The following is a 21,948-nucleotide window of genomic DNA, read 5'->3' as shown; positions in this document are numbered from 1 at the left end:
GGGAGGACCTGGAGGAGAGGGAGGAGGAGGAGGAGGACTGGGGGGACCTGGAGGAGGACTGGGAGGACCTGGAGGAGGACTGGGAGGACCTGGAGGAGAGGGAGGAGGAGGAGGAGGACCATCCCAAAGCTGTGTGTGAGGTGTAATTTGGCCCCTCATACCTTTCTCCAGAGCCTCTGATATGAGGGCCTGACACATGGCTTTTTGGCCCTCCTCCATCCTCTGCATTTTATATGCTATGAATGCAGCAATGTTCTCCTGCATGGTGTGTGGTGCTCCCAGGACCTCTGTAGCCCTCCAAAAGAATCTGATAGCCGCCTCCTCTAGGGCACTCGTCCTACTGCCACTTTCTCTTTTCAGGGGGGGGTAGAGGGACCTGCAGATCAGCCAGCCGGCTCGGCCCCGCCACCTCCTGGCTGAGACTTCCCTGTGTATGAAAAAGGGACATAGTTGTAATGTTTTGCATCATCAATCACAATCCTAAATTAGTACTCCCAACTAACATCTAGTTAACATCATTGATTGGACAAGCAGAAATATTTAGAGGAATGCTATACCTGGCTCAATCTGGGCTCCTCCACATGTGGCCTGGAAGGCCCAGGTTGGGCGTCAGAAGCCTCAGCCGGGGGGGAAGGAAGCGTGGAAGGAAGACCGGAGAGGGATGACCTGGGTTCAGTCTGGCCTGCCAGAAAGTGCAGCCTGTCATAGTACAACATCCTGGGGACATAGATGTCATCTGCTGCTCCGGATCTCTGTGAATCCAGGACTTTCTTGCGCTCCCTCAGATATGTACTCCTCAGGCAACCAATTAATATCTTTAAATAAGTGATGTCTGCCGTGGGGATCACCTGCTTCACAATTTCACACAATTGCTCCAGTGCTGCCTTCCTCTTTGCTTGGTTCTTGAAATGGGGGTGGGTAATCTCCCACAGACAGGGCAGCTCCCTTAGCATATCAATGAATAGTGACATGAAGTCAGTATCTCTCATTAAGATATCCATGTTCACTGCAAGACACAACACAAGACAAAGCCTAATATCAGACAAAACTCTCCTAATCTTGTTACAATATAGGCCTCAATCTAGAAGCAGTATAGGCACAAGTTTTTCTCTTACCTTCGTTCTTATGATCGGCGCGTCCAATGCTCCTTCCTCCGCTCACAGATCGTATGTAATACGCACGCGTGTTACGCTTTATACACACTGCGCATGCGTGTAACTCCGCCCGCCCCTGACGTTCTTTCTAGTGTATTCCCCGCCCCTTTTCGTTCGGCGCAGTGGGTGAAGAGCATGATGGCAGAGTTACAGCAGGTGCATGCTAATTCTAGCAACGAGGAGGAGGAGGAGGAAAGGCCGGATCCAGGCACGTCCCAATCCAGAAGGAGACGTTTTAAGGCCACAAATATGTCGTTTGGGAAGATGTTGGAGATGGTAGACATCATGAGGAAGTCCGACTATGACGGAAAATATGGGCCTTACCCCCACCCCAACATCCGAAAGGCCAAAATCATTGGTAAAGTGGTCCGGAGTCTGGAGAGGAATTTCGGGGTATGAAGATCTAAAGATCAGCTCAGGAAGCGGTGGTCGGACCTGAAGTTGAGAGAGCCAGAGCAGTACCGAAAGATCCGGAGAGTGCTGCAAAAAAGTAAGTAGTTGTGCTGTGTTCCTATTCTTTCTGTCTTTATTACGTTCATTCTGCTCCATATGCTTTTATTAATTGTAACGTTTAAAAGGGCAACTTTAATGTTCATGGGCCCATTATTCGTTCGTATCAAACATTTTTATTTCGGCCTCTAGAACACCATTGTTTAGGCCATATGCATTTTCACAAATTTTTTGGGGCCTACTTGGATGCCAAATATTTGTTTGTGTAGATGGGTTTGTTACTAGAATGAAATGACAACTAGATTCTGTGTAAGGAGAGGACACAGAGCAGCTGTTTTCACATCTGGACACTGGAGCACTAGTGTGGGACCCCAGAACACCATTTTTATTAGGGGGGGCACACACCTGCTCCAGTGTATACTATAGGGGGGCTACATCTGTGAAGCTTGTACCAAACAGGTAAAGTATTGCAGCTTGACAAAGGGCAATAAAAAAAATATACATCTTGGAACTCGGCTAAAATAGACAATTGTACCCCACTTCCAAGCAATGTTTCCTATTTCTAGTTCTGCCATCAAATATCTGTGTGCTAATTATCCTATTTTTGTTTTACATAGGGGAGAAAAGACTCGGAGGACACCCCTCATCCGAGGAGACCAGAGACCCCCCCCCCCCTCTGGAAAAAGGGGAAATACCAACCCAAGAAGCTGAGCAGGAGGAAGAAGAAGACGTGGTGGAGATTGGCACCACAACAGGTGAGTGTCTGCGACCACAGACTCAGGTAAACGAGATGGATGGTGGCAGATTTTTGAGACCTTTTTTTTGTTCTTTATCTCTTTTTAGGTGATCGTGATGTGAGGGATCCTGAACGCTTTACTTCAGAAAGTGCCCAGATCCTGATCGGGGAGATCATGGGGTGTAATCTCCAATTGCAAAACATCCAGAAACAAATCAGTGATGTTATTAAAAAAAATAATAACATCATTGATGTTTTGGGGCGAATTTAAACCCCACAAAATCACCTGTTTTATTATAGTGGTCCAATCTTCCAAAAATTTTTAAAATGTTTAGAAAAGCCAAATTTGGAGGATGCACACAGTGTGCCAACATGTGCTATCTGCCATCACGGGAGATCAATGGACGCGTTTTGGGGGTGCAACACCTTCCTCAATTATAAAGTAGCGGTGAGGAAGGGCTTTCTCCCCCAAAACACGTCCCTTGATCCCCCGTGATGGCAGATAGCACATGTTGACATTCGTAAATTGGTGTGCATCTTCCAAATTTGGCTTTTCCAGGGGTGATTTCCCCCCATCTGAACGCTATATCAAACACAGTTCCTAAATACTGATGTCTGATATAGCCTTCAGGTTTTACCTAATGTGAACTTTGTAAGTTCAAGTTTTTTTGGCTTTCTTGTTGGTTTTACACAGGCCTGTTTTATCTGAAATGGTTATTTCGAGTTTTGATAATGCTACTGCAAAAATTGTTATACAACAAACATGTTGGTTTGTTTTAAAAACCTTTCGTAAATGCACATGTGATTGTGCAGGTATAAAAAAGTGCCTTACTCAAGAATGTGTGGATTATTGTCTCAACACTACAACACTTTTGGGGTGATGTAATTGCTGTTTTATGCAAAAATGGGGGTTATTTCCTAAGGGAAAATACACTTTGCACTACAAGTGCAGGTTCAGTGCAGTTGCAAGTGCACTTGTAGTGAAATGTGTTTTTGCATTTAGGAAGTACCAGCCAACAGTGTTTTTTATAAGGTTACCCAATCACGCCATTTTCTGCACTCCACACATTTCTGTCAGGGTCAGCTAAAACAAACACAAGCAGTAAATGGCCACAAAGAATTTCTTTTGGTTGTTTTTTATTTGAAAAAGGTGTCACAGATTGTCTGGCATATTGATAGCCCCCCTACCCGCAAAGAACTCCAGGTATCGTAACCGGACATCACAGGCATTAAGGGAGGGCAAGCCAGGACGGCCACTTTCAAGCGCCGTCAGTGTTGATGGATTTGGGATTCCGGCCTCAGGCCCAACTGAGCCAGCATAGTTGGCTGAATGTTTTCGTAGAAAATTATGGAGAACACAGCAGGCAAGTATTATATGGTTCAGTTTATACTCCGCCATATGGATGGGTGTCAGAAATAATCGGAACCGGCTGGCCATGATTCCAAATCTGTTCTCCACCACTCTTCGGGCTCTGGCCAGCCGGTAATTAAAAACCCTCTGTTCCGGGGTGAGGGTCCTCATCGGGAATGGCCGCATCAGGTGGTCCCCCAGCGCAAACGCTTCATCAGCAACGAACACAAATGGGAGACCTTCAACATTGTCCTCTGGAGGTGGCAAGTCCAAGCTGCCATTCTGGAGACGCCTGTAGAACTCCGTCTGGGCGATCACTCCACCATCGGACATCCGGCCATTCTTCCCCACGTCCACATACAAGAACTCGTAATTAGCCGACACCACCGCCAACATCACTATACTATTAAACCCCTTGTAATTATAATAGTATGACCCCGAGTTGGGTGGTGGGATGATGTGGACGTGTTTCCCATCAATTGCCCCTCCGCAGTTAGGAAAGTCCCACCGCTGGGCAAAGTGGGAGGCCACAGTCTGCCATTCCTGTGGCGTGGAAGGAAACTGTTGAGGAAAAAACAATAAACATTACTATTTTTTCACAGAAACATGGCAAGCAGATTAGACACAAACATTATGGGGCAACCTCCAGATAGCATTTATTAAGGGGAATTTAACAACAACAAAGTATAAGGTACACCTATCATATCCCCCCCCCTCTCATGGGCCATTTCTAACATTATAGGGGGGGAACTCTTGGACAGGTAACCCTCTTCACTTCATTTAGAGATGAATGCCTAAATAATGGGTATTACTTGGAACAGCCCCTCCTTAGTTACACTATTGGCAGCCCACTGGACAGGTAAGAAGTGTCATAATACAAAGATATAAATACACACTGTACACATTTGAGCACATTTGGACATTCTGCTATTACCTATCAAGATCATAATAGGATACAAGAACTTTAAACAGTACCATTGGAAAGTATACAGGCAGGCCCTTGCACTACATGCTTTGGGCAATTCATCCATAAATCTGAGCACTAAAGAGATGGGTATAGTGTGTATGGGTTTGGCAAAGTCAGCAGATAGATGATTGAGGATAGATAGAGAATTGGGATCAGCTGACTTAGCAGTTGGGGGAGGGAGGGTTACAAAAAATTTGGGGACACCACAAAAAAAAGCCTCTGGTCCTCTGCCTGAATTTAAATCTAAAATAACATTTCCAAACATTTTAGGGGGTGTTTGGGGTAAAGCACTACTATGGAGCTGAAAAAATACATTGTTAAGTGACTACATGAGGTGAATATAGGCCAGGAGACACCATGCTGGGGAGGTTATTGAAGGGCAAATATGTATGAAGGACCTAAAATAATAATTATATAAAAATCCAGCATGCATGAGAACAAAGGGGACATTCACAGCATATTACAATCATGGTAATTAGGGAATGAGGAAAGAAATACAATATATTAGCAAACATTCAATACCATAAAATGTGATATAAAAGGATAAAAATCTTACCTTCATATACTCCTTCTGCAGGACCTGGATGATGGCAGAACAGGTCTCTGGGATAATGATCCCCAGAGCCTGGGGGGAGATGCCTGTCGAGAACTTGAGGTCCTGCAGGCTTCTCCCTGTGGCCAAATACCGCAAGGTAGCGACCAACCTCTGCTCCGGAGTGATGGCTTGCCTCATGCAGGTATCCTGCCTGCTGATATAGGGGGTCAGCGAAGCCAACAGACGGTGAAACACGGGGTCCGTCATCCGGAGAAAGTTCCTGAAATCATCAGGATTATTCTCACGGATCTCACGGAGCAAAGGCATATGACAGAACTGGTCACGCTGAAGCAACCAATTCTTGGTCCATGAACTCCTCCCCACCCGGTCTTAGTCCGTAGGGTTCAGTATTGCATTGGCCTACCCTTTTCAGCTATAACAGCTTTAACTCTTCTGGGAAGCCTGTCCACAAGGTTTGGGAGTGTCTCTATGGGAATGTTTGACCATTCTTCCAGAAGTCAGGTACTGATGTGGATGAGAAGTCCTGGCTCACAGTCTCCACCCTAATGCCGCGTACACACGAGCGGACTTGCTAATGGGCTAAACTCCGTCGGCATTTCCGACGGAAAGATTTAGAACATGTTCTATATCTGAGTCCATCGGAAATGCCGACAGAAAAAGTCCGATAGGGCATACACATGGTCGGAATGTCTGACCAAAAGCTCCCATCGGACTTTTTCTGTTGGGAAATCCAGCCACGTGTACGTGGCATTATTCATCCCAAAGGTGTTCTATCGGGTTGAGGTCAGGCCAGTCAAGTTCCTCCACCTCAGACTTGCTCATCCATGTCTTTATGGACCTTGCTTTGTGCACTGGTTCAAATCATTTAATGGAGAGGGGATTATGGTGTGGGGATTTTTTCATGGGTTGGCCCCTTAGTTCCCAGTGAAGGGAACTCTTAAGCCATCAGCATACCAAGACATTTTGGACAATTTCATGCTCCCAACTCTGTGGGAACAGTTTGGTGATGGCCTTCCTGTTCCAACATGACTGCGGACCAGTGCACAAAGCAAAGTTTATAAAGTTTGGGGTGGAGGAACTTGACTGCCCTGCACAGAGTACTGACCTCAACCTGATTGAACACCTTTGGGATGAATTAGAGACTGCGAGCCAGGCCTTCTCATCCACATCAGTGCCTGACCTTACAAATGCGCCTCTGGAAGAATGGTCAAACATTTCCATAGACACACTCCTAAACCTTGTGGACAGCCTTCCCAGAAGAGTTGAAGCTGTTATAGTTGCAAAGGACTAAGAATGGGATGAAAGTTCATGTGCGTGTAAAGGCAGGTGTCCCAATACTTTTGGTAATATAGGGTATATGGTGGAATTGCCCTAAACTGCATAGATTTTTTATTAGAGTCTACCAAATGGTCTATTCAGTTATACTGTCTATATGGTAAATCCTTTTACAAAGAACCTTATGAAGTCGGCAGCCCGTGGAATGCACACACACCCATCTCAAGCTTGTTACGCACATTCTTATGGCCCGAAAGAGGATAATAGTGAGAGCTTGGAAGACCCCCAACCACCCCCTTCACTGAAGTCATGCACCAGGTCTCTTACGTGATGTTCTTTGAAAAAAATGACCATTCAACAATACAAAAAGATGGCTACATTTCATAAAATTTGGGAACCATGGATTAAATCCTTGATCCAGAGTCATTGCTGTAGAAGAGGAAAGTGATGAGATGAGAAACATCACCATTTCTTTCTCCCACTTTTTTCCCTCTTCCCTTTCCTGTCCTCTTTCCCCTTACCGAAGCTTGTTGAGGGTGAAGGGGTCCCGTGTTCAATCACTGTTGTAATTTGATTTTTTTTAATCCTATTTTTAGTTACGGTATATATAATATCCCCCCCCCCCCACACTCCCAGAACATGCCGCACACCTCCTACCCAAGTAATACTTTTTGCTATGTCGTGTTTTTTGACAGCTTTGGTCCACTTGTGCTCTGACTGTGTGATATTTTTTATACAATTTTTCAATAATGTAATTGTTGACGTTGATCTTATTTCTTTTGTTATCTTATCTTATCGTTATGCTTGCCAAACTAATTTTTCCTTTGAAAATTTGAAAATTCAATAAAAATGTATTGAACAAAAAATCAGCAGGTGACTGGTAAAACCCTGGCTAACAGATTCAATAACAGCATCATAACAAGGGAGCTTATGCTACAATGGTAATGAGCAGTGATGAGAAAAGTTGTTAGGGCTCGACTCGAGGGCAGGTTCAGCAAACATGTCCAAAGATCAGGAAATTGTGAACTTCAATGCAAACCTTATTGCTGTCAATTGGAAGCGAATCTTGAAAATCAATTCTCTCCATTTTCAAAGTTAATAAGCAGGGGATTGTCAAACAAAGGATATGGGGAATCGGGCACTGCCAATGAAAAATAAATAAATAAATAAATAAATAAATAAATACTGTTTGACTGGGAGCAGTTTTTTTTAATAAGGCTTAAAGGGCAACATTAAAAATACAGATTTCCTATAAATAACATGCTTGGGGTACATCTGTAGAATGTACTACAGCAAAAATGACATTTACAAAGAAAATCAAAACACCATTTAAATTACAAACCGCTGAATGACATTTCCCTTCTGTATGTGTGTGTGTGTGGTTTTTTTTCTTTTAAAGCACTGCATGAGGACCCTCCCAAATCAAACATAGGGGATGCCTTAAACCTGCCTGTGAAGTGGCATGTCTGAAGGATGTATTATGGCAAAAGTGACATTTACAAAAAAAAAAAACATTTAAATTGCCAGCCATTAAATGACATTTCCACTTTGTAAACATATCAGCTGGGGCCCTTCATCTATACCAGCCCCTTAGCCTAGAAGAGATGGATCATAAGGGGCACCCCACACGAAAAAAATGTGTAGGGTTTTCCTTTAAAATCCATATCAGACCCTTGAGGAGTGTCTGGTATGGATTTTAAGGGGGACCCAATGCAACAAAAAAAAAAAAAAGAAAAGGAAAAAAGGCATGTGGTCCATCCAAAATATACACCAATGCTTTATTTGAACATGCAGCCCGGTTGGCCAGAAAAGGAAGGAGGGTGGCAGCAGACATGGTTGCCTTGAAGCAGACCTTCACTCTGTTTTTCTTCTTTGAAAAATCCTACTCCTTTCCCCCTCCTCCTTTAATGTAATGAGATCTAATTTTTTTCTTAACATTATTCAAATACCTTTTTTTGATGAGCCCAGGCCACACTTCCACCTTTCTCGCCTAGACAAGATTGACATCCATAGCTGCCTGAAGCCCCCTGGGATATTGATGTCTCACTTCCCACAATACTTTGACCGCAATGTGGAGTGCACTGTAAATGCACTTCCGCTTGTCTCAAGGGGCTGGCTTCAAGAAACCAGAAGAGACAGTTGGCCTCTGATGATGCAAGTGAAGAAGATGGCGGTGTGAGTCCCGGCATGTGGCAGCTATCCACATATTAAAGCAGGGCAATGCTGGATTTGGGGAATATGTGGATATGTGTTTTGAGGGTAACCTAGGAAACAAGGTATAAAAGGAATAAAAAAAATAACACTGGAGGTGAAGTTCCTCTTTAAGCATATGTGGTTTTATATTATTTCTGCCTCTTTCTAAAAAGTCAGTTTTTCCTTATGTACATCAGCTTGTATTTGCTTGATGTTATCTGATTCTGTACTCAATGGAAAGGCTATACCCCATTTGATATGGAAAAGAGTTTGTCAGTTAATGGTTCTCACGTGCGTCCTTTGATCTGACAAGAGCCATAGGATTCATTAAAAGCACTTAGCGCACTCTTTAATGTGCCATCTAACTGCTCCCTGGTTGGACGTGAAAAGGCGTAAATTACAAACTTTACCTCTCGGCCCAGGTGGAGTCTAAGAAATACACAGTGGTTAACCCATATCCTGCCAACATGTTGTGAATGGCATAAAGTGATTGAACTCCATAGGACAGAAATCAAATGAACAGTTTTAGATCTCAAGAAAGGGATTCCCAGCATGTTCAGATGTAAGGTTTTCGTACCCTTTTTTGGGAAGAAGATGCAAATGTTTAAAGTGATGTCAGTGTGAGAAGTTGTGATTAATTGATAGAAGAATAGGAGGGAGATAGAAAGCCGGGGATAGGAAAGGACAGAGATGAGACGGCAAGGGGAGCAAGGTAGGGAGATAGGAATGCAGGAAAAGGAAAGAAGAGAGATAGGGAGACAGGGGAAGGTAATAAGGAAAATAACTAAGAAGAAGAAAAGGCGAGAGGAAAGACAGCAAAAGAAAGGAGAGAAGATGAAAGATAAGAGACAAAAAGAGTAGGAAAAGGGGGGGTAAAGGGGCAAAAGAAGAAAGGAAAGGGGAAAGAAAAGGGAATTAAAGAGGAAAGGGTAATTTAAGGGGGAGAGTATCCACTTATTCAGAGATCCTGAAAAGTATGAAGCTAATCCAGAGAGGCAACTAACAGGGGAATTTAACATTAGCAATCAACACATTTCTCTAATCATGAGCAGAATTGAGACTCTCTAAACTAAACATCCCCATGACAGAAACCCAGATAGCAAGCAATTGAGCTGCAAGTTTGAAAATTACTTGCTAAACTTTTACTAGACTTGCCAGACTTCACAAGTTTGTTGCACAATTGAGGCTGAGGCTGAGTTTGGAAAAGTGTCAACTAGAACTTGTGCTTCAAGTGCTTTGCAAGTGTACAACTTGCTAGTGAAAATGTGCAGCAAGTTAACAAGACTTACAATTCAACACTGTCACAAATTTGTGGCAAGTTATCCTTGCTATTTGTGAAGTGAGACCTAGAAGAGAAAAAATGGATGGAGGGGCTGCAAGACTAAGGGGAGGAATAGGTCAGAAAAGGGTTAAAAATGTGAGTTCAATGTATACGGTGTAGGGCTTACCTGATTAGAGGCTGAAAGTCAGATGGGCAGGGTGGAGCAGCAAGGAAAGAAAGTTCAGACAAAGAGGATTAACATGGTTGTCACTGCAGCTGAGTGGGTCAGGGTGTCTTTGGAGGGCCAGTACTCATCTGGAGTATGGCACTTCAACCTGGTTGGATATTGGTGGTTCTCACAGGAGCTTGGTCCCTTGGGGAAAAAAGTAAGTGTGTGAGTTTGTAACAGTTGACTTTGAGACGGTTGGGGTGTGGCTAAGGGCATGGGCAATTTTACTTAGAAAATTGGGCCTTTAAGGACACATAAAGACCCCCTCCTGGTTGCACTGTCAAAATTGTTTATTGTTATTGTTAATGCAATGTGTTATTTTTTTTTTTTTTTGTAAATTAAATTGCTACTGTTACCATTTAAACCCACAATGCACAGTTTGTGTTGGTATTTTAAAGGTTTAGTAGAGAACCAAGGTTGACCAATCATTTAGTCAAGAGCTTATTATAGATATATCCCTATGACATTGCTCATTGTTTTGTTCAGAGACATAAAAATCAGATGGCAGCAATTTTATTGGGTCCCAATCAATGCCTTGTTTGTCTCTTTTGTAGACCAGGATGAACTCTGATAGTTGGAAATGTATTTATGAATGACATGCAAGCTAAGTCATTTCACAGATACAGTTTGAGATTTATTGGAAGTAAGCTTTTATTGTTGACATCATTTATCAAACAGATCCAGACTACATGTCTGATTCTACAATCTGACTGACAAATGATGATGTGTTTATATGGATGTTGAATCTTTCCAAAATATAGTATATCTATATATTTTTTGATGTATTTATTTGTATGTACATACACACAAACGTGTATACATTACATACATGTGTTTTAGATGTTAAAGAGGAACCTTTCTATTAAATGTATGCCAAATCTCCATCACAATTTTATGTCAACTATCTATTCAAACTGTTTGACTGTTTGGTAGCAGCACAATAAAATCCAGAGATCATACTGTCAAAATCAATGAGAAGTGCTGATCACCATGTAATCCCTCTACAGTACATAGTTACTGCACCCTGCTCTTCTCCACAGGACTTGGAGGTATAGGTGTGGATGGATTCCACCTGCTGATTGATATTGCAGCTATAAGGGCAGTGCCCATCCAGCCTCAATCAACCTCATTTTTTAGCCATGCTCAAGTCACCAAACTTGCCTGAGTAATAAGTTAAATTTCTAGACCAAGGCTTCAGTCTGTGTAACTCCTGAGCTCCTGCATTCCTGCTTTTCTGGTTACTGTAAAGGAATTATAGATATAGATTGATTAGAGTTCTATTAAACTGTGATTAAAGTAGTATGCATCTAATATTATATCTAATAGTTAGCCCAGCTTTAGGCCTTTTATCTAGCTCATATATGTTTCTTAAATATATCTTTGCAAAGGATAATATGACTATCTTGTGACATGTCTATGTGACCCACTGTATATGGCTATTTATAAGGTAATTTGTTTGGTAACTCATCATGAATAGCTCATTCAATGTATAGACTGGTTAAGCATCATATGATAAGTTTGTGTAAAGACCAACTATTGTATAGCTTATGTAAGGTCTTCCCCTGTACATAACTTTATGAAGACTGTCATTTATGAACTGATTGTAATGTATCATAAGGATTGCAATATGACCAATGTATGACTTATGGAACGTAATTATTTTTTTGACTTGAAGAAGGCTATTGTTCCACATTTCTTATGGGACCTGCCACTATAACTTCAGTGCCAGACAAAATAAAATTTCAGTATAGTACAGTCACTCTGAGTTGCGTGCTTTATATATTCACCTATATCATGTCACAAGAGCCACCAGACAACCTTTCACAACATTACCAATTTCAACTTGTATTAGTTACTCTTGTTTGCTGCCCACCCTGACTTTTGGCCTGTCTCTGTTTCTGTATTTGACTGTCAACTTTGTACCATGCTTGAGTTCTACAGCAGGTCAGCTGCCACCTGCACAGGTTTGCCCAAGGGTCAAAATCTGGTACACCCTACAAAAAAATCTGTAATCTGCTGTAATTTGCTGTGGTGAAGATCTAGTGGCATGTACAGTACTTGGAATCTGCGCCTCAGCACGTTGTAGGCCTTACACCCATTCCAACGTGCACAAAACACAGAGGGTCCAATACCCTTTATTGACTGTAACATACATGCTGTTGACCAACTATAAGCGAAAAGAGGATATGCAGGCATGATGTCCTTCTAGCCTGTTGTGGCTCTTTGGCATTTTTCCTTGACTGAATGTTCTGTGATCAAAAGAGGGTATGTAAAGTGGAAGATGTGTCCAAAATTAGCTGACCCTGTTTATGTTCCACCAAAACTAAAAAAGAAAAAAAAATAACTTGCAAGTTACCTAGCTATTTGCCTGCAGCACATTAATAATATGTCTGCCTTAATTGGATACCCAAGGTGTTAGGCAATACCATCTTCAAAGCCTATTTTTTTGCCATCTGTATCGCATTGAGGAAATCTCCCTTCATTTTCTATCCTTAAGACGGCCACAGTAGCTTTCCTCTCATAAAGTTTTACAGCCTGCTAGAAAAAAGTCTTAAAGTGGTGTTCCGGCCAAAATTATACTTTTTAAATAAAAATACCCCTATAATACACATACATGTTTAATGTATTCTATAAAGTTAGTCTGTAAACTAAGGTCTGTTTTGTTAGTTTATAGCAGTAGTTTGTTATTTTATAAACTGATAGCAGGCCGTGGCCATCTTAAATCTGGGCATCTGAAGTCAGACTGTATTTCTTCCTGGATCTCATCCTTGCAGATCTCGCACATGCTCAGTGCAGCACAAGCAGTGTAATAGGTTTCAGGTCAGGTTTCTATAGCAACGGCAGTGTCAGAGGAAGTTGCCACCCCTTCCCAGAAGGCATTGCAAACAGGAAATGATGCGATGGGCCGCGGCCAAGGAGGAGGAAGTGAAAAATGAATATAGCAGATATACAGTAAGTGCTGAGAAAAAAAATTTAAAAATATCCAATTCGTTTACAGTGCACAGTTAAGTGAGGGATGCTGAAGAGTTGTAAAAGTGGGTGGAACTCCACTTTAATGTGCTGCTGCCTTGGTGTCCCATTGATTGGTGCATTTGACAAGGGGGAAGACATGCCAGTGATCTAAAATCTGAAAAAAGTAATTTTATATAAGATAAATTCATCTTAGTGATGAGTTCATTTTATTCTTTCTGGTAGCATTTTGTGAAAATACTCTTTGTAAGTAGGTAAATTAATTCAACATTTAGTAAAGACGTTGAAAGGTTTTACTAAATCCCATGGATAGTGTAGTATTCTTCCCCTGAGTCCAAGGTATTTAGTCCCCAAACTCTGAAATGTGTCCAGCTCCAAGCAGCCCTGTTTGTTTGGAGCAGGCAGCAGTGGGACTTGTGCCTGGAAGTGAAGCTGTTTTAATTTGTATAAGATTTGGCATCTAGCAAAGATTCATAGTGGTGCAGCCGGGAAGAGGTTATAAATCTGCCTGTGAAATCAGATTCTCTTACAAACAGCCCTGTGTTCCTGCTACATATTTAGTGAGTAATGAATGGCAGCCGCCTGTGCTGGAAAGACCCATAGAGCATCCTGAATTCCAAACACCATAGCGGATGTTGGCCTGGTAGCAGCGGATTTGTGACATTAGATGAAGCTGGGGAATAAACAGCGATGCTGTGTAGCATGGAATTTTTGATAACATAAAAACAATGTTATTGGTGAAGACCCAGCAGTTCAAGTTGTCCCAAAAGCACAGAGAAAATAGTTTCCATGATAATCTATAAAGCTCTTCACATCAGTGCATTGCATTAAAAAGAAGAGTGCAGTGCATTTTTTTGTGCACTTTTGTAAAAAAGGACCGTTACATAAATTATAATGCATTAAAAATGTGATCTGCATCTTAATTAGTGCACTTTTAGACACAGGACTGAGATTTTAGGGGAGGAAATCAACAACAACAAAAAGTCAGGCAAACACATGTAATACAAATGCAGTGGGCCTTTTGCTGGGTTAAATTTTAACGCACTGCCATAAATACCCATTATGTTTTTTTTTAACAAAAATGTATATGTATTTTTCTCATGTTTAGCATGCATGTGATAAACTAAAAAAAGGTTCTAGGGTATGCAATTGATCACTGTTGATACAACCTGACCCATACTATACTATCGGCCATGGATGTGACCATAGTATCGCCATTGATGTGACCACTTTTAGGAATAAGTTGAAATAATGGGTACAAAAGCGCATTGGTATGAAGAAGGTCAAAGGACATAGGATTTCCTAACATTTCTTCTACATGTTGGATGAAATATATTAACATTTCTTAAGTATTTGTTAAAGCGGACCTTCAGCCTATTTTTAAAGTTCTTCTTGATGCAATCGTGTCCCCCTGTTGGATAATAAAAAAATGTGTTGGCTTTCTACATATTTTTTTTTTTTAATTCTTCCTCTGTACTTCCTGCTCTGATCACCTAGGCGAATGGCGGTGTTGCTCCCAATGACTCCTAGAATATCATCATCAGAAATCCCAGGAGTCTTCAGAAAGTATTTTTCTTTTCTCTCTTTAGAGCTCCATTCTTGAGTGGTTGAAGAAGGAGGGTGGAGGGGCATGCCCATATGCTGGGAAATGAATGCCTCAGAGTGCAGAGGAGGGAAGAGGGGGGAAGGCGGGAGGCATATCCAGAGGCTCAGGATCACTGTTTGAGAATGTGGAGGAGGTGGGTGAAGAGGCGTGTCCAGAGGCTGGGGATCTGTGCTTGTGTGGTTGAGAAAGTAGAGGAGGAGGGCAGAGGGGTGTGTCCAGAGGCTCCTGTACATGGTTGGAAGAGTGAACTGGGAATTTTACCCAGTGATCCATGGGGCACAAGAGGAGTAATAGAACAGTACATCTACTGTCAAGGTGTGTGTCTGTGATTGGGTGTGTCTATGTCTGTGTGAGTGAGTGTTTTTGTGTTATCCATATCTCTGAAGAATTAGGTGCTAGCTTCATCTGCCCATAGTCAAGACAGCTGCCCACACAGCATATGTGAGTGCTGTTCTAATAAATAATTTGTTAAGATTGAACTCCCTAAATCTCATCATCAATATCTATGGCTGCTGCAGGATTTTTTTCTAATTTTTTTTTATCTTTGGCTGCAGTTCCTCCTTTAGTAATTTTAAAAGTAACTTCTTTTTTTTTTTTTTTTTTTTACACTGAAAGAAGTGGAAATGTACATACATAAACTTCAAAAAATGACAGCAAACTACAATAACACAGACCCATGCAGTGAACTGGCAGGTGACAGTGTATGGTATATACAAACATTCAAAGGAACATTCAAAGGAATATACAAGCTTGAAATTTGCATTGGAGCCCAAAAACATTTACATAGTAATCACAGCATAACAGCAGCCTATGTAAATCACAGCCCTGGACCCAACTAGCAGCCTTCCCATAGCCAGAGTCGAGTGAACGCCTGCCAACCCTCCCCGAGGGGATTGAAATTAGAGAGAGGGGGTACCATGGTGGATCAAAAGTAACTTTGATACAAACCTTTCATTAAAATAAGACCCAGCTTGCCAACCATGCAGCACTTCCTATTATAGGTTGACCACTCTGGGTCCCTTTCTCCAAACTGTGCTCTTTCATTGTCACCCTGTCACATGACTTCCATTGACGACCACAAGAGGTCATTTAAACAAACATTAACAACAGGCAACTGTTGCCAACTATCAGAAAAACCACCCTGAGAAATGCTATACATCCATCACTGAAACAATTGCATGTAAACAGGGATATTTATTGTAGCAACACAGTATGAGCAGTCTCAATATAAAGTTATTTTCCCTCCTTCCCCCACTTATTCGTGGGTGAAGATTGATCCAGTGATAGACCTAATTGCCAGTTGTAGAAGTGCTGACAATCAAGGACTATTTTACCTTTATTATTTTGCCTATAAAGGAAAAGTAGAAGTGGAAAAAGGCACTTGTGGGTTTAACCAACCATTTTTGGTAAATTTAATTTTTTTTTTTTTTTATTTAAATTAATTTTTATTAATTAAGGTAGAAGTCATATAAACATATACAGAAAAAAAATGCAACATACACAGGCAATTGCTCACAGTATAAGAACACAAAGCAAACAGTGTGTTTTAAGTGTGCATGGATGCATGAGTTAATAATTTCCAAAAAGGGATAGTATGAAGATAAACCTTTAAAGTGGTTGTAAACCCTTACAGCACACTTTAACCTACAGGTAAGCCTATATTAAGGCTTACCTGTAGGTGCTGTAACTATCTCCTAAACCTACACGGTTTAGGAGATATTTGCAATTCCCCCTACAAGGATTTCTTCTGTGCATGCGCTGACCTATTCGGTGCATGCGCACTTTAGAAACCTCATGCTGTGCCGTTCCAAGCTCATGCCATGACTGGCGTGCCCCGCGCGCACGCGTGGGAGTGACGTCACGCGACTCCGGCCAGTCACAGAGCCGGAGACCGAGAGCCCGGAAGGAAGATGGACGCTTCCAGCCAGCGAGGAAATCGGGTCATCGCAGGCTTCGGTTTCAGGTAAGTGACACATAATGGGCTACTATGCAATGCATAGTAGCCCATTATGCTTTACCTTTGCAGGTAAACAAAGAGGAAGTATACCCATTAGGGTTTACTTCCTCTTTAATAGGGTGTCATGCTAGGTTGGGTGGATGGATTAGGGGATTAAGTAGTTTCTGACCTTATTCAGTGGAGGTAACCTCGGGCCTAGTGAACAGTTCAAGGGAGCCAAAAATAGTGTCCCGTTAAGTAAGATGGATGACATGCTAAAAATCGCAAGTTATGTTTGAGACAGCTTGGGTCTGCTGTCAAAGTGGCTCCTGCCTCTATTCATGACTTCCCAAAGCCCTAGATTCTAGAGCTAGCTTAGTTAAGGACCGGACCCAGCATGATTTGTAATTGAATATAATTTGTTGAGATACGACGATTAGATGGTTAGGACTAGAGCGAAGTATTGGGGGCGTGAGAGGGCAGACAAATTTAACCACTTCATTATCCGGCTATAGTAATATGATGTCCGCAGTAGGGATCTCCCATCCTGGGCGGGCATCATATGATGTTCTGGGCTTCCTGGCCATCTAGGGGGCCCGCTGCGTTGCTCGGGACCCAGTGTGCGTGCCCGGCGCACCCGCGATTGCCCATGAACACAGCAGGTCCATGGATCTGTGTGTGTGTAAACACACAGATCCACGTCCTGTCAGGTGAGAGGAGACCGATGGTGTGTTCCCAGTACAGGGAAACACACGATCGGTCTCCTCCCCTTGTGAGTCCCTGCCCCCTACATTTAGAATCACTCCCTAGGAAACATAATTAACCCCTTGATCACCCCCTAGTGTTAACCCCTTCCCTGCCAGTCACATTTACACAGTAATCAGTGCTTTTTATAGCACTGGTTGCTGTATAAATGTGAATGGTCCCAAAAATGTGTCAAAAGTGTCCGATATGTCAGTCGCAATGTCACAGTCACAAAAAATTCGCAGATCGCCGCCATTACTAGTAAAAAAATAAAAGTAAATTAAAATGCCATAAATTTATCCCATATTTTGTAGACGCTATAACCAATCAATATACGCTTATTGCATTTTTTTTACCAAAAATATGTAGAAGAATACATATCGGCCTAAACTGAGAAAAACATTTTTTTTTTTTAAATTGGGATATTTATTATAGCAAAAAGTAAAAAATATTGTGTTTTTTTTTTTTCAAAATTGACCCTCTTCTTTTGTTTATAGCGCAAAAATTAAAAACCGCAGAGGTGATCAAATACCACCAAAAGAAAGCTCTATTTGTGGAGAAAAAAACATACAAATGTAATTTGGGTACAGTGTTGCATGACCGAGCAATTGTCATTCAAAGTGTGACAGCGCTGAAAACTAAAAATTGGTCTGGGCAGGAAGGGGGTGAAAATGCCCTGTATTGAAGCGGTTAAAGTAAGGAGAGCACTCTTGGTTGTTGCTGCACCCAATATTTCCAGGGGAGGCTAGGTAGATCCTCAAACAGTGGGTCTCCTAGTGTGCGTTTTGCACCCACTCTTCATGGAACATCCTATACCCAAAACAAAAGCCCTAATGCCCTGTCGGATTTTTTCCGACGGATTTTGGCTCAAACTTGTCTTGCATACACACAAAGTTGTCAGAATGTCCAAACATCAAGAACGCGGTGACGTACAACACGTACGACAGGGCTATAAAAGGGCAGTTCAATACCAAGCACGCCACCCTTTGGGCTCCTTTTGCCAATCTCGTTTTAGTAAAAGTTTGGTGAGAGACGATTCGCGCTTTCCAGACTCGTGATTTTCAAATCGTTTTTCTGGTGTTCAGTTTGTGCTTGTGGGTTTGTATCTGTTCTTCAGTGTGCGCAGTGAGTTCGTATTTGATTATCAGTGCATTCTTGTCTGCTCGTTGCTGATTTTCAGGTCGCTCTTCACAGGCCTTGCTGTTCTTCAGTGCGTTCTGTTACTTCGTTCTGACCAGCCGACCGTTTTGAAGCCATGTTGCGTGTGCGTACTTGTTGTAGAGTTCGTGCTCTGCGGGGGCTTGGTGTTGGGCTTTTAGCTTTGACACAAGCCCAGTCCATGAATAGGGTGGGAAGGAGTTCATGGACCAAGAATTGGTTGCTCCAGCGTGACCAATTCTCTAACATGCCTTTGCTCTGTGAGATCCGTGAGAATAATCCTGACGATTTCAGGAACTTTCTCAGGATGACGGACCTCGTTTTTCACCGTTTGTTGGCTTTGCTGACCCCTTAAATCAGCAGGCAGGATACCTGCATGAGGCAAGCCATCACTCCGGAGCAGAGGCTAGTCACCACGTTGCGGTACTAGGCGACAGGGAGAAGTCTGCAGGACCTCAAGTTCTCGACAGGCATCTTCCCCCAGGCTATGGGGATCATTATCCCAGAGACCTGTTCTGCCATCATTCAGGTCCTGCAGAAGGACTATATTAAGGTAAGATTTATCCTTTAACATCACATTCTATTGCTAATGTATTGTATTTCTTTCATCATTCCCTAACTACCATGATTGTAATATGCTGTGAATGTCCTCTTTATCCTCATGCATGCTGGAAGTTTTTAAACTTCCTTTTTTGTCCTTCATGCATATTTGCCTTCACTAACCTCCCCAGCATGCTATACACACCTAGTCTAGTCACTTAACAATGTATTTTGTCAGCTCCATTGTAGTGCTTTACCCTAAACACCCCTTAAGTGTGGAAAATGTTATTTGTGTCCTTAAATTCATGCAGAGTGCCATAGGCTTTTTTTTGGGTTCCCAAAATCATTTCGAACCCCCTCCCCCCAACCGCTGATACCAATCCTCTATCTCCTGACTTTGCCAAACCCATACACACTATACCTACCTCTTTTGTGGTCATATTTATGGATGAATTTCCCAAAGCATGTAGTGCAAGGGCCTGCCTGAATACTTTCAAATGGTACTGTTTAAAGGTTTTTTCTCATATTATTATCTTGATAGGTAATTGCAGAATGTAAAAATGTGCTTCCATTTGTACAGTGTGTATTTTTTTTTTTTGTATTATGACACTTCTTACCTGTCCAGTGAGCTGCCAATAGTGTAAGTAAGGAGGGACTGGCCGGGGGCGTGGCCTAGCAGGGCATGTGAACAGTCGTGTTCGACGGAGCTCCCGCTGTTGATCCTACAGAGAATCCTATCCTCGCCACATACAGCGCCCGCAAACGCACGGAACCGACCCCTAACAGTCACTAGAAGCCGGCAGACCCTAAAACGGCAACTAGAACGGGTATGATGACCCGGGGGAACCGAGGAGATGCCGCAGCTTCGGCCTCCCAGGAATTCCAAGATGGCGCCGGGCATCCTCAGCCACAGAGGACTCCACGCGGCCAGGACAAGAAACCGGAGCACGGGGGTAAGCCACCTAAACTCCCTAAAACAAAAGACCAGCCTAAAGACATGATATATTATGCTCAGAAAATGGCAGGAACCCTGGAAGTTACACAGGCTGATTCACAGCACACAACAGTGTCAGCGATGCAGGCAGACAGAGATAGTACAGACAGGCTGGAAGACACTGAATCCATGGAATCTGTTCCTGATCCTATGCCTGCCTTGTTTGATATGCAGACAGAGGACAGTCCCCAACCATCATTGAGTGATATTCTGCAGGCTGTTCATAAATGCACAGCATCGGTGGATGATCTCAAAGAGAAATTTGGGGGCCTGCGGGAGACAGTCTCTCTGCTACGCCATGATTTGCAAAAAATCAGAGAGAGAACCACTGCAGTAGAAGGGAGAGTGAGTGACATGGAGGATCACATGCCTCACTTGAACAGAGAAGTGAGGGTGGCAGCTCAGCAGGCCCACCAGGCGTTTGATAAAACAGATGACATCGAGAATCGCCTGAGACGCAACAACGTTCGTATTGTGGGGCTCCCCGAGAAGGTGGAGGGCAGGGACCCCACTAATTTTGTTGAAGGCTGGCTGCAGGAAATCTTTGGGAAAGAGGCGTTCTCACCCCTATACGCGATGGAAAGGGCACATCGGGTGCCGCCGCGTCCTCTTCCACCCGGCAGTCCCCCAAGGTCAGTGCTTGCCAGACTCCTGAATTACAGGGATCGTGAGGTGGTGCTTCGATTGGCCAGAGAAAAGGGAGCAATACACTTTAACGGAGTTAAAATATCCTTCTACCCGGACTTTTCCGCAGAAGTGCAGCAAAAAAGGTCTAAATTCATGGATGTCAAGAAAAGGTTGCAACGTCTACAGTTAAAGTACGCCATGCTTTTTCCGGCCAAGCTGCGCATTACAGCAGGAGATCAAAATCACTTCTTTGAAAACGCTCAAGATGCAGTGGATTGGCTAGACCGCAATGAGCAGGGCATCCGAAGACCACGAAGGGAAAATGGAGACGGATGACGTAGTCAAATCCACACTAATCGGGCAGGATGGGCGCCCCATCACTTGTGCAGTCTTACAAAGTTCAAAGAGGACTCATGATAAAAATGTCACCATCAGCGAATGGCAGTTTAATTGCAATATGTGTTTGAACACTCACAAGTTTAACCACCTATTTGGCGTGCATGTCAGTGCAATGTGCGCTTTCAATCTACTGTTTAGGTTGCTGTGGCACAGATATCTTTGCCCTGTTGGCAAAAAGTTGAAGGTTAATGATCAAAACCTGCGAATGTTGGGAATCTTCTACTACACCAAGTTAGAAATTACAGGAACACTGACTGTAACTCACTTATCGATTCAACAGCGTAATCGCAGGATAGCGCAGTGGCGCAGATGTTTGTTTATCAGTTTTCTACTACATCTCCAGTGTACGGGACTCTTTCACATGGCCCATAAGGTGCTAAGTCAAGTGACAACCACATCTGAACTCAACACAGTTCATATCAGGGGCGTAAAGGGAAATGTATATGAGGATGCAGGAATGTTTTATATGCATAGATTAATTCATAAAGATTTGGTATGGCTAGCACACCTATAATGTCTTGGAATGTGCGGGGGGTAAATGATCCTTTGAAGAGAACAATGATATCTACAGTCATGCGCAGGATCCACCCCGCCATCATTGGCCTGCAGGAGACCCACCTGCAGGACAATACGGTTAGCTTTCTGCAGTATGCATGGGTGGGGAAGGCATATCATTCCACATACTCTGCTTTTTCCCGTGGAGTAAGTGTACTGATACACAAGGCCATAGCATACCAAGAGCTAGATTCTCTGATAGACATATCCGGCAGATTTATATTTCTCCATTGCAAAATATATACAA

This window comes from Aquarana catesbeiana, linkage group LG09 (genome assembly GCF_042186555.1).
Source record: "Aquarana catesbeiana isolate 2022-GZ linkage group LG09, ASM4218655v1, whole genome shotgun sequence".
In the NCBI taxonomy this organism is placed as follows: domain Eukaryota; kingdom Metazoa; phylum Chordata; class Amphibia; order Anura; family Ranidae; genus Aquarana; species Aquarana catesbeiana.
The sequence above is the reverse complement of the archived record's forward strand: the minus strand, read 5'-3'. Positions refer to the sequence as shown.